Genomic DNA, 19232 nt, shown 5'->3' with positions numbered 1-19232 from the left:
AGTTCTGTGCAGTAAAGCTCTGACCATTATTGCGGCCCACAGAACTTCTCTACTTGGCTATTGCGTGATTATTTCCATCAGTAAAAGGAAAGCAACAGTAACACAGCAGTATCAGTATTCCAAAGTTAACACATAAAAATAAAGGTTTTATAAAAGTGGAGAAACTCTCACAAACTCAATGTCCCTAAATCTTAGAGCATTAGAATGCCATATACATCCAAGGTATGTTCCACATCAATATTCTTTGCATTTTTGGAGACCATTTTCTTTTAACAGCATATGATGTTTAATTAGCCAATTTTTCTATTCTTATGCTGTACAGGTGCTGGAGTGTATAAATCTAAGTGAAGAAACAACCACCTCTTCCAGCAGAATATTTGTCAAAATATTTTTCCAGGAGCTGTGTGAATAAATGGGACTGCCGAAACTAAACGGCAGATTAAAGGATATGTAAGTGTTCTATATTGCAACTATTGCAAGTTATTTGTGGGATTTTTATCACACTGAGCTCCATCTCTCGAAAGGGCCACTATAACGTTATATTTTCTAAATTGTGTTTATTGCACGGAAATACATGGGTCAGTGACTTTTGGAATATTTCATTGGAGGTTGTAGAGCTAAAATGGAAAGTGCCATATATGTATATAAATAGGACCTGTTTGGATCTTCATGCACTCACTGATGTCATACCACATCACAAGACCATGTTCCATTCTGGCTTTTTGTAATGGATTGTAAACACAATAGGAATCCTATGGGAAGTGATATCCCAAAATGATCATGACACAGAAACATAATGTTGAATCATCAGATTCTTCTTCAGACTCCTCATCAGGCTCAGAGTCATCTTCAGACTCAGGCAGTAGCTCCAGTTCCTCCAGTGAATCCTCAAACTCCAGCAGTGACTCAGGTAGCTTCTATAATAATCCGTAAGCAAGGGTGCTGCTAACATGTATACTCCTTGCATAGATAGTTAGACAAGGCTAATGGGACTTCTCTTATTAACCAAGATGTTCCATTGCTGACCTTACTTTATATGTAAAGTTCTAATTTACATTAATGGTAACAATGTCTATAATGGCGTTCAGCACATAATTCAGATCTACGATTGAGTAACCTTGCCTAAACATCCACTTCACCCCATTTAAACATCTTGAATAATTGGTTGCTCTCATAATGTTCTTGTACACAATATGTGATTTAAACATGAGTAGGGCAGCGTCTGAAAAAACAGACGGGTTTCATTTTTGCATTTGCATTGAAAGCATTTTATAGAACAGCTAATAGCAAATAACATTATGACCTGTAAAATATATCCTTATGAATGGTGTCATGACTGATTTTTTTTTTGATGTAGGACACCCTATGTGGTGGCCTCTTGCTTTCATATGGGCATGGAAATCCTTTGCATAGAGGGCTTTATTATTCCTTTTATATAATTCACACCCACATTTTTCAGCTTGAATTCACTTCCAGACCCCAAATGCCTTACCTGCAATCTGACCAATACTGGCTGACCATTATTCAGCGCTGTTTGAATCAGAAATGGCATCACAGCAGTGGGCGGGGGTCAACCAGCAAATGCACCAACCCACACATTGTTTTGCCCATTTATTTTCTCGATCTGCTGCAGGACTCTACCTTGGGGTTAGATGCTATGTTATGATATAATATAGCAGTCAGATCCATAAAAGTGCTGTATGTGCTTCACAGACACAGCATTATTTACAGTAGATAGATTACAGATATCTTACATTTAATCTGCTTTTCTGTGATTCCCTTCAGCTGTACCTGTGTGTTTTTTTGTTTCTCCATATAAAGGGGCAACAGTTGTCTCTCTGTTGTGTGTTGTTTGCTTTCTTAAATACCTTGGCTTTACCAGATCAAATGACGTGTATGAAATGCTGCTCTCTGTGCTTCTAATATCAGCACTTTCTAAAAATGTTCAATATCTTTTTCTTTTTTGCTGTATATTCATATTACCATTAAGAGTCATGGCAGTTTTACAAAAAGTGCTTCCTCAGTCTAATTCATAGTTCGCCAGGCCTATTATAGAGATTGTTTCAAGAGCAGATGATAAAACAGCGTGAACTGCTGTATTTAAGAGATCTTGCTGATTTGAGATTAATTTGATTTATAACAGAACTCTGGGCCTTCTTAATGGTAATTCACTGCAGTGCTATGATACTTTACTAAGTCTGCATTGTTATAGAGAGGCCACAATATTCAACTGACTGTGAGATCTTTTGGAAAGAAAGAGAGAGTCAAAGAACGAGACAGAGAAGAAGAGGTTGGTGAAATACCGATACCTCGCTTGCAGAAATTTCCAAAAATGAAGAATAATGATGATGTCTACATGCTTAATAAAGGCATTTGCCTTCTTCCACATTTATGCCGGATCATATGTGGTTGCCATGTGGCAATCCCCATTCCATTAAAGGGATAGTTCACTTTTAAATAAACTTTTAGTTTGATGCAGACATTAACATTAGGAGACAATATGCAAGTCTTCTTCAGCTTTTATTTTTTTCAGTTGTTTTGCTTTTTGTGCAGCAGTTCTCTAGTTTGGTATTTCAGCAGCTATCTGGTTTGCTAGGGTCTTATTTGGGCAGAGACTGGAATATAAATAAGAGAGGACCTGAATAGAAACAGGAGTAATAAAAATTAACAATAGCAATAAAACTGTAGCCTCATAGAGCAATCGTTTTTGGCTGCTGGGGTCAGTCACCCTCATTTGAAAGATGAGTAGATGCAAAAGAGGAAGGCAATTAAAAAAACTATACTAGATACAGGGCGAGATCAATGGCAAGTTACCAGGAACATTCTGTAGCATACTAAAAACTGAGTTAAAGGTGAACCACCCTTTTAAAGTAAGTGATCTCCTGTGGTCATCAAGCTCAACGTCTGACAATTTCACAAATTCATTGCTTTCAAACTGCCTTTACACTGGTAGAGCTTCTAGTTTAGTGACCCTGTTTGGCCTCTTAGGTGGTGTCAAATCATGTTTATATAATTTTTGGATTCAGGCCTATGATTGTATAACATGGCAAGGACAGGTGGAATCCTGGGCTGATAGGACTTTCCAGCCAGAATGAAACGTATTCGGCTGAGCCCTGACCAGGTATCCATTAAGGAGGTCCTTATATTATAGTCATGCACAGGCCAATAAGCTTTGTCAATAGTCAACCAATCGGAAAGTAAAACTGACCCATCAAAGTAAAACTTCAGTTCTTTACATATGTAGCTTATTATTAAAGAATGAACTTGGGCCATTCTACTGATATACATTGTCTTTGTGACCAATTTTAATAGACTGTAAAATCTATATCTTACTTTATTGCACATGAAGCAAAATCTCAGTAACTGGCTTAGATTCTAGAGAAAAGTGGTTCCTATCCTTTTGAGATATCCCAGTGACCTTGCATTCAGTCAATTGCTATGCCTCCAGCAACGAAACTGATTGGAAGCATGGCATGGCTCTCCTGTACCTATTTATAGCCCTGCACACTAGCTCTCATAATACACATGCAAAACGATTTCATTCCGTACATTAAAGAGAGGTAGGTGTTCTTCATCACACTGAGATTCAGCTGCATGCTACAGAAACATGCAACACTGGTGTAGCAAATTAAAGGGGATCTGCACCCAAACACTTTTTTTTTTCCATAGTGACAGGAAATCTAATTCTTCGTAACTTTCCAATACGCATAAGGGGCAGATTTAGCAAAATGTGAGTTTCGAGCTTAATGAAAAAAAAACTCACCCACGTTCTATTCATTCCTATGGGATTTTTAGAATTGTATTTATCAATGGATAAAAGTTAGAACTCACCATTTGCTGAATACTGAAAAATCCTATAGGAATGAATAGAATTTGGGTGAGCTTTTATTCTTTAAACTCTAAACTCATATTTTTCATAATGGCATGTGGATTCCATTAAGAGAAGTTGGTATTTGTCAAAATCCATAACTATAAATGTTGGTTCTTCCATGGATTTTAAAGGGTTTGTTCAGTTGTTGCTTTATTTAGATTTTTATTCAGCAGCTCTCCAGTTTATAATTTCAGCAATCTTGTTGCTAGGGTCCAAATTACCCCAGCAACCATGCATTGATTTGATTAAAGGGGACCCGTCACCCAAAAAAATTATTCAAAATCCTACTTTATCAGATTAGTCAAGGAAAATGAACTTTAACTACAGTATATAAATTATTTGAATCTTGTTTCCATCAGTCTGGGATTTCAAAATTATAGCAAGCAGGCAGGAGCCATTTTGTGGGCACTGTTATTAAGGCAAGTCTTGTATCATCTCAGAATCTTGTTTGTGCACCAGAATGGGGGACCCGATGTCCATCCCCATGCCCTGGCTACACAGTTATATGGTGAAGAGAACTGGGGGAATGTCTGGGGAGCAGTGACATCTAGGAAGTGCTGAATTGAAAGTGAAAGTAATTGTCTGCCCCGCCTCTATGCCCAGGGCATAGAGGAGGGGCAGACAATATTTGATTGACAGCTGAGATTTTTAAATGAGCTTACAACAGCTATGAATGCTTAAATAAAAAATAGAAATTGGATTTCATTTTTAATTTGAAAAGGACTTTTATTATACAGATTTTTGTGTCTGGGTGACAGGTCCACTTTAAGAGACTGAAATATGAATAGAAGAGTGGCTGAAAAAAAGTAGCAATAACACTAAGGGGCAAATGCATCAAGGGTCGAATATCGAGGGTTAATTAACCCTCGATATTCGACTGGGGAATGAAAATCCTTCGACATCGAAGTCGAAGGATTTTGCACAAATAGTTCGATCGAAGGAATAATCGTTCGATCGAACAATTAAATCCTAAGAATCGAACGATTCGAAGGATTTTATTCCGACGATCGAAGGATTATCCTTCTACCAAAAAAAGTTAGCCAAGCCTATGGGGACCTTCCCCATAGGCTAACATTGACTTCGGTAGCTTTTAGGTGGCGAACTAGGGGGTCGAAGTTTTTTTCTTAAAGAGACAGTACTTCGACTATCGAATAGTCGAACGATTTTTAGTTCGAATTGTTCGATTCGAAGGTCGAAGTAGCCCATTTGATGGTCGAAGTAGCCAAAAAAACACTTCGAAATTCGAAGTATTTTTTCTTCTATTCCTTCACTCGAACTTAATGAATGGGCCCCTAAATGTGTAGCCTTACAGAGCATTTGTTTTTAGATGGAATCAGTGACCGCCTTGTGAAATCTAAAAAGTCAGAAGAAGACAACTAATTCAAAAAATATAAAAAAGACAAAATTAAGCCAATTGAAAAGTTGCTTAAAATAACCCATTCTATAACATACTAAAGGTTAACTTAAAGGTGAACCACCCCTTTAAGTGTTTCCTCTAGAATTAGATTATGTGGCCTTTAGAACTTGCCTGCTACGCACCTTTTATATATATTGACTTATGCGATCTGATACTTCAACATCTTTCCTTTTTGCCAGATTCTTCAAGAAGAAAAAGACATTCACAGAAGAAGAAAAGTAAGGAGTTGCACAAAGCAGCTGCTAAAAAACAAGCTCCTGATGACAGGTGTAAAGAAGCCCCAAACACAAACACCAGAAGGACAAATATGATGACAGGCGGTCACGGAAATCTCAGAGAGACTCTAAACACTAATTCTATCTCAGAGACTTACATTTTCTTGTATTGCAGAGTTCAGTTTTTTTTTTTATAATAAATAAGCAGTGTAACACGATGGAGGGGAACGTTTGCACTAAGGACACTTCCACAATAAACATCTCATTTCTTTCCATGAGAAGCGGTTTAGGGCCTGAACAGTTGGACAGACCACAAAGCTGTATTTTAACAGCAAACATGAAAAATATTGTTTTCAACTGTCAACACTGTTGTCTTTTATGTGTTTGTATTAAAATATTCATTTGTATGGTATGTTTTTAGTTTATTTTAGTTCTCATCAGAGCCAGCAGTAGGTGAGAGGATTAAAGTTCACAGGATGGAAGGGAATGGCACAATGTGAGAGTAGCAACAGAGAGAAGTGGCACAAAGTGTAAATATGGGCTGAAAAAAAAAAAGGGGCAAGATTAGGAAAGCACCAAAGGTGAATATGGAAAAGACTGCACTGTTCTCTGAAAGCTGGTGCCCATATTTTACATGTTAAGCTTGCTGTCTATTGTATGTTACAGTGACTATCCCCAGTCTTAAATTTAATACCTCATTTTGGGAGATTCTTTCTCCTCCCATTAAAAAGCCAGCTGCCTAAGTCACTAGCCCATTCCAGCCATGCAGATTTGACCTACTGTAATGGGGGAGGTGAGTATGATATGGTTTGTGTTCGTTCCACATGGCAGTGGGCAATAATGAGATGTGCAAAAGCACCAACAAACAAATACGTCAATTTGTAGTGATAGATAAATGTGTGGAATGAAGACCACACAGCTGCCTTGCAGATTTCTTTAGATGATGCCTTTGACAGGATTCCCCAAAATGCTGCTATGCCTCTGGTGGAATTTGCTCTAAGACACAAGGGTACAGTGCTGGATTTGGAAGTATAGGCAATTCTGATGCACTCCTTTATCACATTCATAACCAAACGAAGATCCCAAGGAGGATCTTGTGGTTAGTTGACTGGAGAATGCTTCTTGAGGCCCTGAAAAATCCTCCTAATCGGAGGTTTATGTGCCCAGGCTACTTCCGAGAGTTTTGCTTAATTGGGTGCTTCATCAGAGGAAGCAGCCAATGGTGCAAAACAAATCAGGAGGGTGTGGCTTACATGAGTTATGGAGACAGGGGGAGACATTGCCATGTGGTATGTAACAAATTAATTTATTTATCATAACTTTGTAATGAATTTGGTGCATTTGCAGAAATAAATGCCTGAAGTGAGTTAACGTGCATCTTTTGTTCTGGATTAATTGCTTGGTGCTTATGGACCTAAGCATGATGCTCACTTATAGATAGCATATAACCATACCATTACAGTGTTTTTATTGGTATTTCCTGTCCCATTTGCATGGCAGGAGGGATAAACGTATTTTTGGCCACTGCCATGTGGAAGGAACAGGAAAGTAGGAATTTCTGCCACCTATAGGGTGATAGTAACTCCAGGGTTCCCCTTCTACAGTTCATCAGGACAGATTAGATGGGTGCAGTTGTACTTGGTTAAAAGATGCAAAGAGCGTGCTAATGCACAAGTACCTTTAATGAATGCAATTTTTGCACCTGCATCAAAGCCCTATTGTTTTTTGGACAAATACACTTCTAAATGCTTCTGCACAGATGGGAATAGGTCCTTCTGTAACTAATATGCTGTATCAAGGTTCCATGTATGTTTATGGCATTCATATCTGTCATTCTTCTGTTTAAATGAACTGTGTGACATTAAGGGGCAGATTCATTAAGGGTCGAATTTCGAAGTTAAAAATACTTCGAAATTCGACCCTCGAATTGAAATCCTTCGACTTCGAATATCGAAGTCGAAGGATTTAGCGCTAATCCTTCGATCGATCGATCGAAGGATTTTTCGTTCGATCGAACGATTAAATCCTTCGAATCGAACGATTCGAAGGATTTGAATCCAACGATCGAACGAAAATCCTTCGATCAAAAAAAGTTTAGCAAACCTATGGGGACCTTACCCATAGGCTAACATTGACTTCGGTAGGTTTTACCTGCCGAAGTAGGGGGGCGAAGTTTTTTTTAAAGGGAAAGTACTTCGACTATCGAATGGTCGAATAGTCGAACGATTTTTACTTCGATTCGTTCGATTTCGTTCGAATTCGAACGAATTTAACCAATTCGATGGTCGAAGTACCAAAAAAATACTTCGAAATTCGAAGTATTTTTCATTCGAATCCTTCACTCGAGCTTAGTGAATCTGCCCCTAAGTGCTGTTTGTAAATCTACCAAAGCCCTACAAAATGTATAAAACCGCATTAGAGCGAAAGCCTGAACAAAGAATGGTTTTATACAAAGACAAATTATATAGTGATCAATGCAGTGGGTTATTTTTATAAATAGGGAACCTTGATTTCTACTCTGTATCTCACCGCAGTGCTCAGAAAACATTTGTCATTTTGCCATAATGAATTTATCTGGATGTCTGCTCTCCGGAAATAAATCCTTTTTATGCCGGTTTTTGTAATTGCTATAGAACATTTAGGTCTCGCACAATATGTTTTCTGCATTAAGGTGGTAGAAGTAAAACATATGGATGAACATGCACGGTTTAGCAGATATATTAATGGCTTTGCATAATTGTGTGTGTATAACCGGGCCTGAATGCTGGAGGCGGTTGTACTGTATGCGGGGATTGTTTTGTTTATTACAAAGGGAATGCGTTGAGGAACCTAAATCTGCCTACTACGGTAAATCTAGAGCAAACCTTACAGAAGCATCTGGAATATCTATTTCAATTGGCCATGGAGTTAATCTGACCATATGTACCAGCTGTTTCTGGTTTGTAGATAATGTTAGGCAAACTGCAGCTTTCTTATAGTACGTACATATATATACCCTGTGTCAGCATGCAGCCTGTAGATGGTACTATTTTATTATGGATCATTGTGCAGTCAAGTGTTGCAAAGTATGCTTCTTCTACTGTTACTGACCTAAAAATGTTACTTGCCATGATACCATGAGCTTTAATATATGAGCAGTAAATGGCTTTCTTTCCACGCGAAGGGCTTCTTCATGGAAGGTCAGTTTCAGCTGCACTGCTGACCCAAATTTAATGTGAGTAGCATTCACTTTGTTTCCAGCAATGCAGTGTCACAGAAATCAAAATACATTAACATGGGGTTTAAAAAAAAATACAAATGCAAAACTATAGGCCTGCCTCTAACAATCCTGCATGCAGATCCCAGAACGTTGTTCTATTGGCTTGAAACGGAAAACTATTAATAATCTATAAATGCTGTATTCTCTGTAGACCGTAGAACAAATGAGAATGTATGGTAGGTCTTAGAAGAGGAACTATTTCTTATGACAAGCCAGCAGTGATAAATGGTAAGTGGCAGTGCGCTGACAAGGAATGTTGCAGCCCTAGAGAAAAGATTAATCATGTAGGTATTTGCAGGAGATACCAGGTTGGTGTTTGCTCCAAAATATAACAGACAGATGCACTGGAAATGGGGGCGGGGGGCAATGTGCAGCCCAAACAGGGTGAGATTTGGGATGGATGTCACAGTCGGTTCTAGCCATGTTTCCATGTAACTTTCACCAGTATGATGCCTGATCAATTTTTGTGCAACAAAGGGGAGCCTAGGCACATAAGTCCAATGGAACTCACTCCCACTGATTTCTGTTGGGTAAGGTTGCGAGAACCTTGATTTATCTGCCTATATTGTTTTCCCTTTATTATGGACAAAGAGACATTTAGAGAACAGACTAACTAACCTATAGCAAGAATGCCAGTCTGCAGCACAAAAATACACAAAATATTACAGTTAATGCTCAACAAACCATTATGCTAGAAATGCTACATCTTATACCAGTGGTTGTCCAACTTTTCCTGTTAATGTCTATTGGAGGTCTGTAGGGGCCCTTTATAGCTCATAACACAGTTACAGATGAGCGTGCACAGTGGAGAAGTAGGTATTTATTTTAATTTATCTTTACAACCTAAAGCTCTGCAGCTAATGGAGATAGTAATGCTGCTGAGAACCAATTAAAGCATGCAAGAAATCTGACTTTTACATAGAGTGAATAGAGTTTGCGCTGTATTTAAATCCAATACATTTTTGTTTAATTGACTTAAAGTGGACCTGTCACCCAGACATAAAAAAGCTGTCTAATAAAAGTCCTTGTCAGACTAAACATGAAACCCAATTTTTTTTTTACTTCTCGTTATTTAATTGGAAAATAAAAAAGGAAATAGAAAGATAAAAGAAGGAATCCCCCTCCCATTATAACCCTTAACATTGTATGGGTAGCCAAAAATGATATAATCACTCAAATATGGGACTTGCGGAAAAAAAAATGTGAAATTGGATTATAACAAAAATATTAAGTTTTTAGTATCTGAGCCTCATCCTTCAGATTTTAGAGTGACTTGATGCCCCCGGTGATGTAACAAGTTATGTAATATCCGGTATCCTTTCATAGTCCACTATGAAAATTGGTTGGAAGAAAGGGCTGGTGCAAAATCAGGATTTCCAACAACAGGCTGCATATAGCTATTTGATTCATGCTGAATTAGTTTGGGCTTAATTGAGTGCCAGAATGGCAAGTGAAATGCTACTATGAGATTATAACCTTTACATTTGCCTATACCATCTCTTGAGGCCCACATTAAATCAGATATGCTTAAAGGATAAATGGATGCATTTTCAAAATCGACCCAACGGATCACAAGTGGTAAATTCACTGTATTATTTGGGCAAGCCTGGCCGCTCTATAATAATTATATAATTGTGGAAATATTAGGCCTTGTTACTAGTGTGTGATATATAGTAGCTTTACTAACTCTATGTACCATATTGCAAAATGTCAATGTCTTGTTTTCGAACCATCATGGGTAAGGCACAAAATAATTATACTGTAGTAATTAGTGAGAACTACCATACACACATCTGCTATAGGGCCGAACCAAGATATTTTGATTTAGTGAGTTCAATTCCCAAATAATCATCTGTGTCTTTCCTCCAGTGAAAAGGTAAGTTTAGTTCTAATAGCTTCACTTGTGGTCCAGGTAAATTTACAGGAAGTGCCTCTGTTTTACTTTCAAGCCTAAAATTTTATGGAATTCATCCAATATCCAAAATCGATTTTTTCATTAAAACATCCATACCTGTTATAAATTCTTGTATTTGTCTGTAACACATTGTTTTTACACACACTGGGGTACCTCAATCTGGTTTTGCAAACCAGCTCACATATATACAATGGAACCCCGCTTTTACATAATTCCCGGGGGCTGCAACTTCTGTGCGCCAGACTGCAAAGAAAAGACAACAAATCAAGGAAAATATACAATGCAGGTACAAACTGGGTTTCCACTGTACATATATACAGGTATGGAACCTGTTATCCAGGATGCTTGGGACCTGGGGGTTTCCAGATAATGGATCGTTCCATAATTTGGATCTTCATATCTTAAGACTACTAGAAAATAATGTAAACATTAAATAAACCCAATAGGCTGGTTTTGCTTGCAATAATTATATATAAGTTGGGATCAAGTACAATGTACTGTTTTATTATTACAGAGAAAAAATAAATACAGAGTGACGTCATTTCGGCATTTCGCCGATTTACTAAAGGTTGCCGGCATAACTTCGCTAGCGGAAAGGAAAGGAGAAAGACTCTAGTGGTACTTCACTCCCCAACGCCTGGCGAATTTGCACTCTGGCGAATGGACGTAACTACTCAAATTCACTAAAATGTGGATTTTACCGAACGTTACCTCTTGCGCCAGACTTGCCTTCGCCACCTCAGACCAGGCGAAGTGCAATAGAGTAGATAGGACTTAGTTTAGTTTGGTTTAATATTTTATAAGTCCAAAAAAACTGTGACGTTTTTTCCTTTTTTCAGAGTGATAGGGTGCAAAAGAGCGTAATTTTTTGGGGGATAACCGGCTCCCCCCCCTACATTTCCTAACATATGGCACATAAACTATACAATGGGCTCATGTGTAGGGCAATATAACAACTCTATTTTCTTTTAAGGTTTCCCGGGCTTGTGTAGTGTAATGTATTTGCTGCAACATACAGTATACAGTACGTCCATTGTACTTTTACTTCCCACTGTATGCAAATTAGGCAACGCTAGCGCAACTTCGCTTTGCTTGGCGCAGTAAGCTAGCAAACTTCACCAGCATTTGGTGCCTTAGACACTACTTCGGATTTTAGCGAATTAGCGTTGTCCTGGCGAATCTACGCCTGGGGAAGTGTTGCGCTGAAAGCAAAGCCGTCACTGGTGAATTTTTGGAGGTTAGCAAATTTGCCCCTAGATAAGAAGGACACATTCTAAAAATACTTCTACCTTGGAGAAAAAGCATAACCTATAACTATGAAAAAAAAAAGTCTAAAAAATGAGCAATCGGCAGTGATTTGAATCCGTGTTCCATCTATTACACTTACAGGCTAATGTTCCGGGTGATTACATTCTGTCACAGTACATAAATCAAGTTTTTTGTTGTAATGGCGAAGAGTTATTTTTACTGACCAGGTTACTTCAAAATTGTGTTTAGGCAGAGCAGTGAAAAGGAAATGAATTAGTACGTAGAAATCCATGGATTATTCAGCTCAAAATGTGACAGATACTAAAGCGCCAGATGAATAAATCAGTGGCTATAAAGGTGCACATAATGCCAGTGCAGAACAATGCTGAAAACATTTCTCTTGCATTGAATTAGAAATTAATTTCTGTCCCACAGTTTATACAGTCAATGGTATTGCTACTAAAACTGTGCACTGTGGGGAGAATGCAGTAAACAGTATTAAAACTAATCATACAGTAGCAAATGTATTTCTCCTATTGCATCTCCCTGTTGTACCTTGAGGCAGTTCCAGTTCATGTAACAGATTGTTTTGTTTCATGCATATTTCTCATTTATATCTATTAAAAATGTTAAATAGTTTTCACATAAATTATCTTTAAATGCAGAGGTTGTCGGATGCTTGTATATTCTGGCCAGATAGGGTCAGATGGTTATAAGGCTAAAAATCACCAGCTATTTGAGACACAACAAGTATAATCCCTACTAATACTATCTGGTTTGTTCCTTTAGCTCCTACAGGCACTAAATCTACAAAATGAACAATGTGACATAATAAACACTGTACAAAAAATAATTGGCCATCAGGGACCCGACTACTTTTGAAGGATCATAAACAGTCAGTAGAGATTGATGTTTTATTACATGAAAATGAAACGTAGTAAGTGTACTAACAAATGCATGCTTGCTTTTCCCTGCAGGGAATGTGAACATTTAGACATGAGGCCACTTGGGAATCCCCTGGTTCTTTTCTTAACTTTCTCAGTACTGTCTTGTTGCTTTGGCACAGCTGGGTATTGTGTGTGTGTTACATAAGAAGTATGCTCTTGTTAGAGATGATGGAGGCAGTCCAAAACTCTCAAGACCTCCAGGTTGGTGGTGCGAGGCTGAGAAACTTAAGCTGGCCATAGATGTTGAGATTTTTAAAAGATTAGATCCTGATCGTGAGACCACGATCTTCTCGGAACGATCGTACGAATTTACCATCAACTAAAAAGACCAATTTGCCAGGAAAACAAAGGGGAGCAAACATAGATAGATTGCACTGGGACCGACAAAGATTTTTTGACCTGGCCGATCAATTTCCTGACAGATGTCGGCCGAAAAATCGTAAGATGTACGATCGTTGGAATCCCAGTAAACGCACGATAATTTCGAAGGATTAGTCGGACTTCCCTAAAATCGGTCATTCGGCAAGAGAAATCTTTGCTTCTATGGGGACCTTAAGTACTAGGCTTGTTTTTGGATGAGATGCAGATCAATGTTAAAGGGGTGGTTCACCTTTAAGTTAAATTTTAGTATGTTCTAGAATGGCTAATTCTAATCAACTTTTCAATTGGCCTTGTTTCCTTTTCCTTATATTTTTTTTTAGTTTTTTAGCCTATTTTCCTTCTTCTCCTGACACTGTCCAGCTTTCAAGTGGTGGTCACTAACTCCGTCTGAAAAGCAAATGTAAAAAGGCTATACATTTATTACCATTGCTACTTTTTATTACCCAGCTTTCTAATCAGGCCCTCTCCTATTCATATTCAAGTCTCTTGTTCAAATCAATGCATGGTTGCCAGGGTAATTTGGACCCCTTTAAAGCAGGGCTGTTCCCCATTGGTGATACACTTTTCCAACTCTCTTCCCTCCAGTAATATCACCATGCTAGTTTTGGATATTTGTGGCATCATCAGAGTGGGGTTTGATGGAGAACTAAACCCTTACAATGAATGTGGCTAAAAATATCATATTTATATAATGAACTTACAGCAAGAGCCTAAAGTTTCAGCTTCTCAATAGCAGCAATGATCCAGGACTTCAAACTTGTCACAGGGGGTCACCATCTTGGAAAGTGTCTGCGACACTCACATGCTCAGTGGGCTCTGAGCAGCTGTTCAGAAGCTAAGCTTAGGGTCGTCACAAATTATAAAGCAGAAAATGAGGTTGGCCTATAATATAAGCTGATGCTACAAGGCTGATTATTAAATTCTGATGCTAGTTGCACTGGTTTCTGTGCTGCCAATGTAGTAATTGTCTGTATTAATTACTAATCAGCCTTATATTGTGACATTAACAGTATATTCATACATGTACTTTATATTTTGTATCGGTCCCTAAGCTCAGTAAGCACAGGGTATTTGCAGTGAATCAGCAGAAAAGAATATTGGGAGCTTCTTGGGCATATTTGGAGGTACAGATCTTTACTGCTAAAGGGCTGTGGTTGCCTTGGGATAGTATCAAAGCTCAAAACATTATGTACAACATTTCTAGCTACTTCTTTAGTTAAGCTTTAGTTCTCCTTTAAATGCTAGGGGAGTAACAAGGGTAGTGAATAAGTGTGTGACTCAGACTGAAAATAATGCATTGTAATCTGGCCGAAGCTTGCTGACTTTAGCTGATTCTGCCTTTCCGTGATGCTGCTGTACCTTTTCTTACATATAATAAAACATATTGCCCTCCAGATTGCCCTCTATTATTAAAGTGCTTTCTCAACTGCCCAGTCCATGCTTGGTCTTAATTACCAATTAAAAGTCTGTACAAAGCATTGGTCATGATGGTCCCAGTGACAATCCTTTATGATCTTGCCAGGTTTGCTCCCCAATATTAACAAGAGTATACAGCATCCCTATGCTCTTATGTCCACACTGAAACCATTCCTCCCTTTTCAGCGGGACAGTGCTGCTTTTGACAGCTCAACCCGCAGTCACAGTTTTGTACTGCAAAATCCAGATTTTCTCTGAACTTAACTGCTAAAAAAAAGATACAATGTTTCTAACTTAATTGGCTTTTGACAAAGAGCCCAGAACAGCCACAAGGTTCAGATACGATACTTTGTAACAATTTTGAGATAAGCAAGTAAGTAATTGTAACAAAATAAGATAACAGGTCCCTTGGGAGAAGTTAGACTCACAGCTTAAGGGCTCTTACTCACTTGCGTTCTGACCTGCGCTCCCCTGCGTTCCGTTTTTTGGCGTTCAGCCAGGCGCCGAACGCAGGTTGAGACGCAACATGTGCATTTTTCCTGCATTCGGTGCCTACACGCGCCTGAGTGAATACAGCCCCATTTGAAATAATGACATGCGTCTATTCCTGCGCTCCCCTGCGGCTGAACGCCAAAAAACGGAACGCAGGGGAGCGCAGGTCAGAATGCAAGTGAGTAAGAGCCCTTAAGGGCAATTCACCTTCATTAGCAAAACTGTAATAACTGGAAAAAAACCCACAGAAATATGTTCAAACTTTTCATTTTGTAAAATGAACATAGTAATTAGGGGGTGCGGGGTCAAAAAATGGGCGGGGTCAAAAAATCGCTGCTCTACGTGCTCAATTTTTTTGTCCCTCTTTTCATTTCCAAAATGTTGAGAGGTATGCTGAAACTGAAGCTGCTCAGGTAGGTGTCTGTCCATTTGTACCCCAGGAATTAAAGTAATACAATGGAATTCGGCTATTGTGCATTCTATATGTCACATATAACTTACCATTAATGTATTTAGTGTTTCAGTGCTCAGAAGACTTCCTATCCATCACTTCCATTATTGTGGCAGTTACCTGTATGTGCACCACTTTGCTTTATATTTCACTATAGTATCTAAAGGTTACAGACAGAAATAGAAAATACATTTTAGTCACGAGCCAAACATAGCACCCACCACAATTATATTTCTGGCTTCTTTGCTTTTACATTTTTCAGCTGCTCCTCTGGGCGAGCTTTCTTGTTCTGCTGGGAGAAATTTTGAACCTTAATACCCCCTTATTTTATTATATATATATATATATATATTTCAGCTTGATTATCTAATATAATGATTGGGGCCCTCGTATTTTTTTCACTGTTTGTGGGAAATTCGGGATAGTACTGAATAGATCATTTGTCCTTTAGTCCATATCCACCTGACAGATTTTCTATCAAGAATTTCCATTTCTGTTTGTCTTATTATATGCCTCTTACCCTCTGTTATTGGCTCAGCTTCAACCTTGTGTAAATCTCCATTCTTTAAATGTTACCTTAAAATGGTTACCTGTAGCTTTAAATAGTCAGAAGCCAGCAGAGAGAGAGAGAGAGTAATGCCTAGGAGCAACTGGAAAAACCTTCCATAGCACATGATGAAAGATTAAAGCAACATAAAGTAGGAATTCTGGGAATTTTTTTTCAGATCTATCCATATTCATGAAATACGGAAAATGTAAGAGGTTATATATAGTTCTCTTTCGTTTTTCAGACCATGACCATAGGGAATGGAATAGGACTGGGGAAAAAAGTAAATAGAACACATTCTAAATTATTTTATTATTAAAATAAGATGTTGGCTAAAAGTGGTTCTGTTTTAGACATATTTAAAGAGAAAAAGACCCCCTTATTGACATGAGCTCATTCAGTTCTGTTTATATAGAAAAGGTGCATAAATCTGAACTGCCAAAAATAAATAATTGCCATTATTTTTGCACAGACATACCTAATTCATTTATCTTAAATTAAGAGGATTCCATGATAGTCTGCCTGTGACTCCCCCCTAACCCCACCCTTAGTCAGGCAGAATCATTCAACCTAAAAGTTTCTCTGTTGTCCGAATCTGCAAACAGTGAAAAAATTTGAAAAACGGAGAATTGCATTGGAGTCAATAAGAGTTTTGGCACTATGTTTTCTTCCTGCACCAAATGCTTTGTAGTCAATGATTTCTTTTTTCTTATACCAAGAAGGAGTAGTTTTTATACGTATATATATATATATATATATATATATATATATATATATATATATATATATATATAAATATATATATATATATAAACTCTACAAACAAATGAGACAATTTTCTGTATGTAAATAGAAATTAATGGATCTTGTCTGAATAGCTGTAACTCTTTTTATTCCTGCAGCTGGTTAGATCATTGCTGCAAGAAGAAGCGCATGAAGTCTAGTCAGGCTTGTCATTTGTGGCACACGTCCACATGTCATTTTGTGGTGTAATGAGGAATTCATCTGTAGCCTCTCTCAGCTAGCGCCAGCCCTTAATTTGCGGGTGGGGATGAGAAGAGATTTACTATGCTATTGCAAGGACACACAGGCAGGGTTTGCAGCTTATTTTTGGTACAGCTTATTATTTTTGTGCTGTTTTTACCAACTGCTCTAAGTCATTCGAGCATATTGATATGATGTAATTATAAAATAAAGGGCCTGTACTCATTACTGGAGGGATTCAAAATTTCTTAGTTTGAATTCTAATGGGGTTCGCTCTGTTGCACAAAATTGAATATATATATTCTTATATACTGTTTACTCTGAACTGTGGAAAAGAAACATTAGCAAGAAAATGTGTCCACACCAACATATGTAAGAGTATGTTTAAGGGATTTTTACTGTGCATTTATAGCCTGTTTTGGATGCTGGTTGCACCTAAACACAACAGATAATTGATTTCACTATATTCTGTTTTGAATGTTATTGCAGCCAAGTCATATTACAGTTATTTAAACAAAATTATGCTGCATGTTCATAATACGATGAAATAGAGTTGTGTGTTTAATGCACAAGATGCATATTAAAAAAAAACATGAGCATTAGAGCCCTCACTCCTATATATAATTATATAAGGCCTTAGTCACAACTTTTATTAAAATGATAGTTCTCCCACCTGTTTGTCATATCCTACACATGACAGCATGCCGTCCTTTAAGGGGACCTTGTTTAACCTTCCTTAACAATGCAGCTCTGCTTAAATGTTGCTTTTCTGTCTAATTAAACTTTCTCCCAGTTGTCTAGGTCCCCTGGTCTTGTAAATGCAAGAGGATACTTATGCCTGCTCTGTGTACACTAATTTATGTGGTCTTACTGAATTCATTTCACATATTTCTTCTAGTTCAGAAAACCTGGGCAGCACTATATCCACCCTTCTAATGATTCTTCATAGTGTAATATCAGCAAGATGATCGGCATGGTAATTATGTTGGTGCTTTAAACAAATTATTGATACATTTTGAGCATTTGCGAGCATATTATCAATGTTTAAGCATGATGTTGTAAGCCAGCTTGATGTCAACTAAGATATAATTAATCCTTATTATAGGAAGAATAAATCCTATTGGGTTAATTTAAATGTTAAATGTAAATGTAGTTTTTAAATGTTGACTTAAAGAATGAAGATCAAAGCTACATAAAGAACCCTTATCCGGAAAACCCGAGCATTTCAAATAACAGATCCCATACCTGTACTGATATGTAAGATTATATCACTATTTTCTATTTAAAGATTTTTGACATACAGCCAGTCGTTAATAAGTTTGCTCTGGAATTCATTTATTTAACTTCTTCAAGCTATAGGTTGATGCTAGACTAATCCAACCATACATGGTGCACAGTGAAATGAAACCTTATCTATTATGATGGTAATGCTATGTTCATTTCTGTCCAGCGATGACTGACAAGGGCCATACCATGCATAATATTTACTATTGTTGCAGTGTGTTATGTCATACTAATAATATACAAAGATTATACAAATTCCCTATGATCTTAATGTTATTTATAGAGCCTTTAGAGATATCACTTACACTATGATCTTTCAAGTCCGCCAGACAGATTACTACATGGAGATTAGAACATAATCAAGTGTTTAATAAAGTAACATCTCGGTAACTCTATCATTTCTTTTGCACCTCCTGTTAATCTTTCCAGAAATGCATGAACAAGCTGAGATCCAATGTCGGGCACCCATATGATCTAATTAGGCAGTGATCTCAACAGATGTCTGCATCCAACTAAACGAAGCATTTCATGGAATTGAAGCTCTTCAGTTTCCAAATAAGTGCTGGAATTCATGCACAAGTAATGCAAAGCATCAAGACTCCCCACTGACAGAAATGTGGATCATTTTCACATTTAAGCAATGAAGTCAGATTACTAAATGATACTGTGTTTATTTAAAAAAATGTTGGTGTCCCAGCTGATAAGGAAACATAGATTTATTTATGCTAGATAAATGCTAAATTATATATCTTATGAATAAAGAATGAAGGGTTGGCCATTTGCAGCTTCGTTTGTTTGTGGTGTT

The 19232-nt window shown here is 37.6% G+C and overlaps 1 pseudogene; it reads left to right on the top strand.

Moving 5' to 3' along the window:
- Window positions 1-6874, top strand: part of LOC108701851 — a 40366-nt pseudogene extending 33492 nt beyond the window's left edge.
- Window positions 6875-19232: the final 12358 nt, after the last annotated feature.

Source organism: Xenopus laevis, chromosome 9_10L (genome assembly GCF_017654675.1).
Source record: "Xenopus laevis strain J_2021 chromosome 9_10L, Xenopus_laevis_v10.1, whole genome shotgun sequence".
In the NCBI taxonomy this organism is placed as follows: domain Eukaryota; kingdom Metazoa; phylum Chordata; class Amphibia; order Anura; family Pipidae; genus Xenopus; species Xenopus laevis.
The sequence above is the reverse complement of the archived record's forward strand: the minus strand, read 5'-3'. Positions and strand labels throughout refer to the sequence as shown.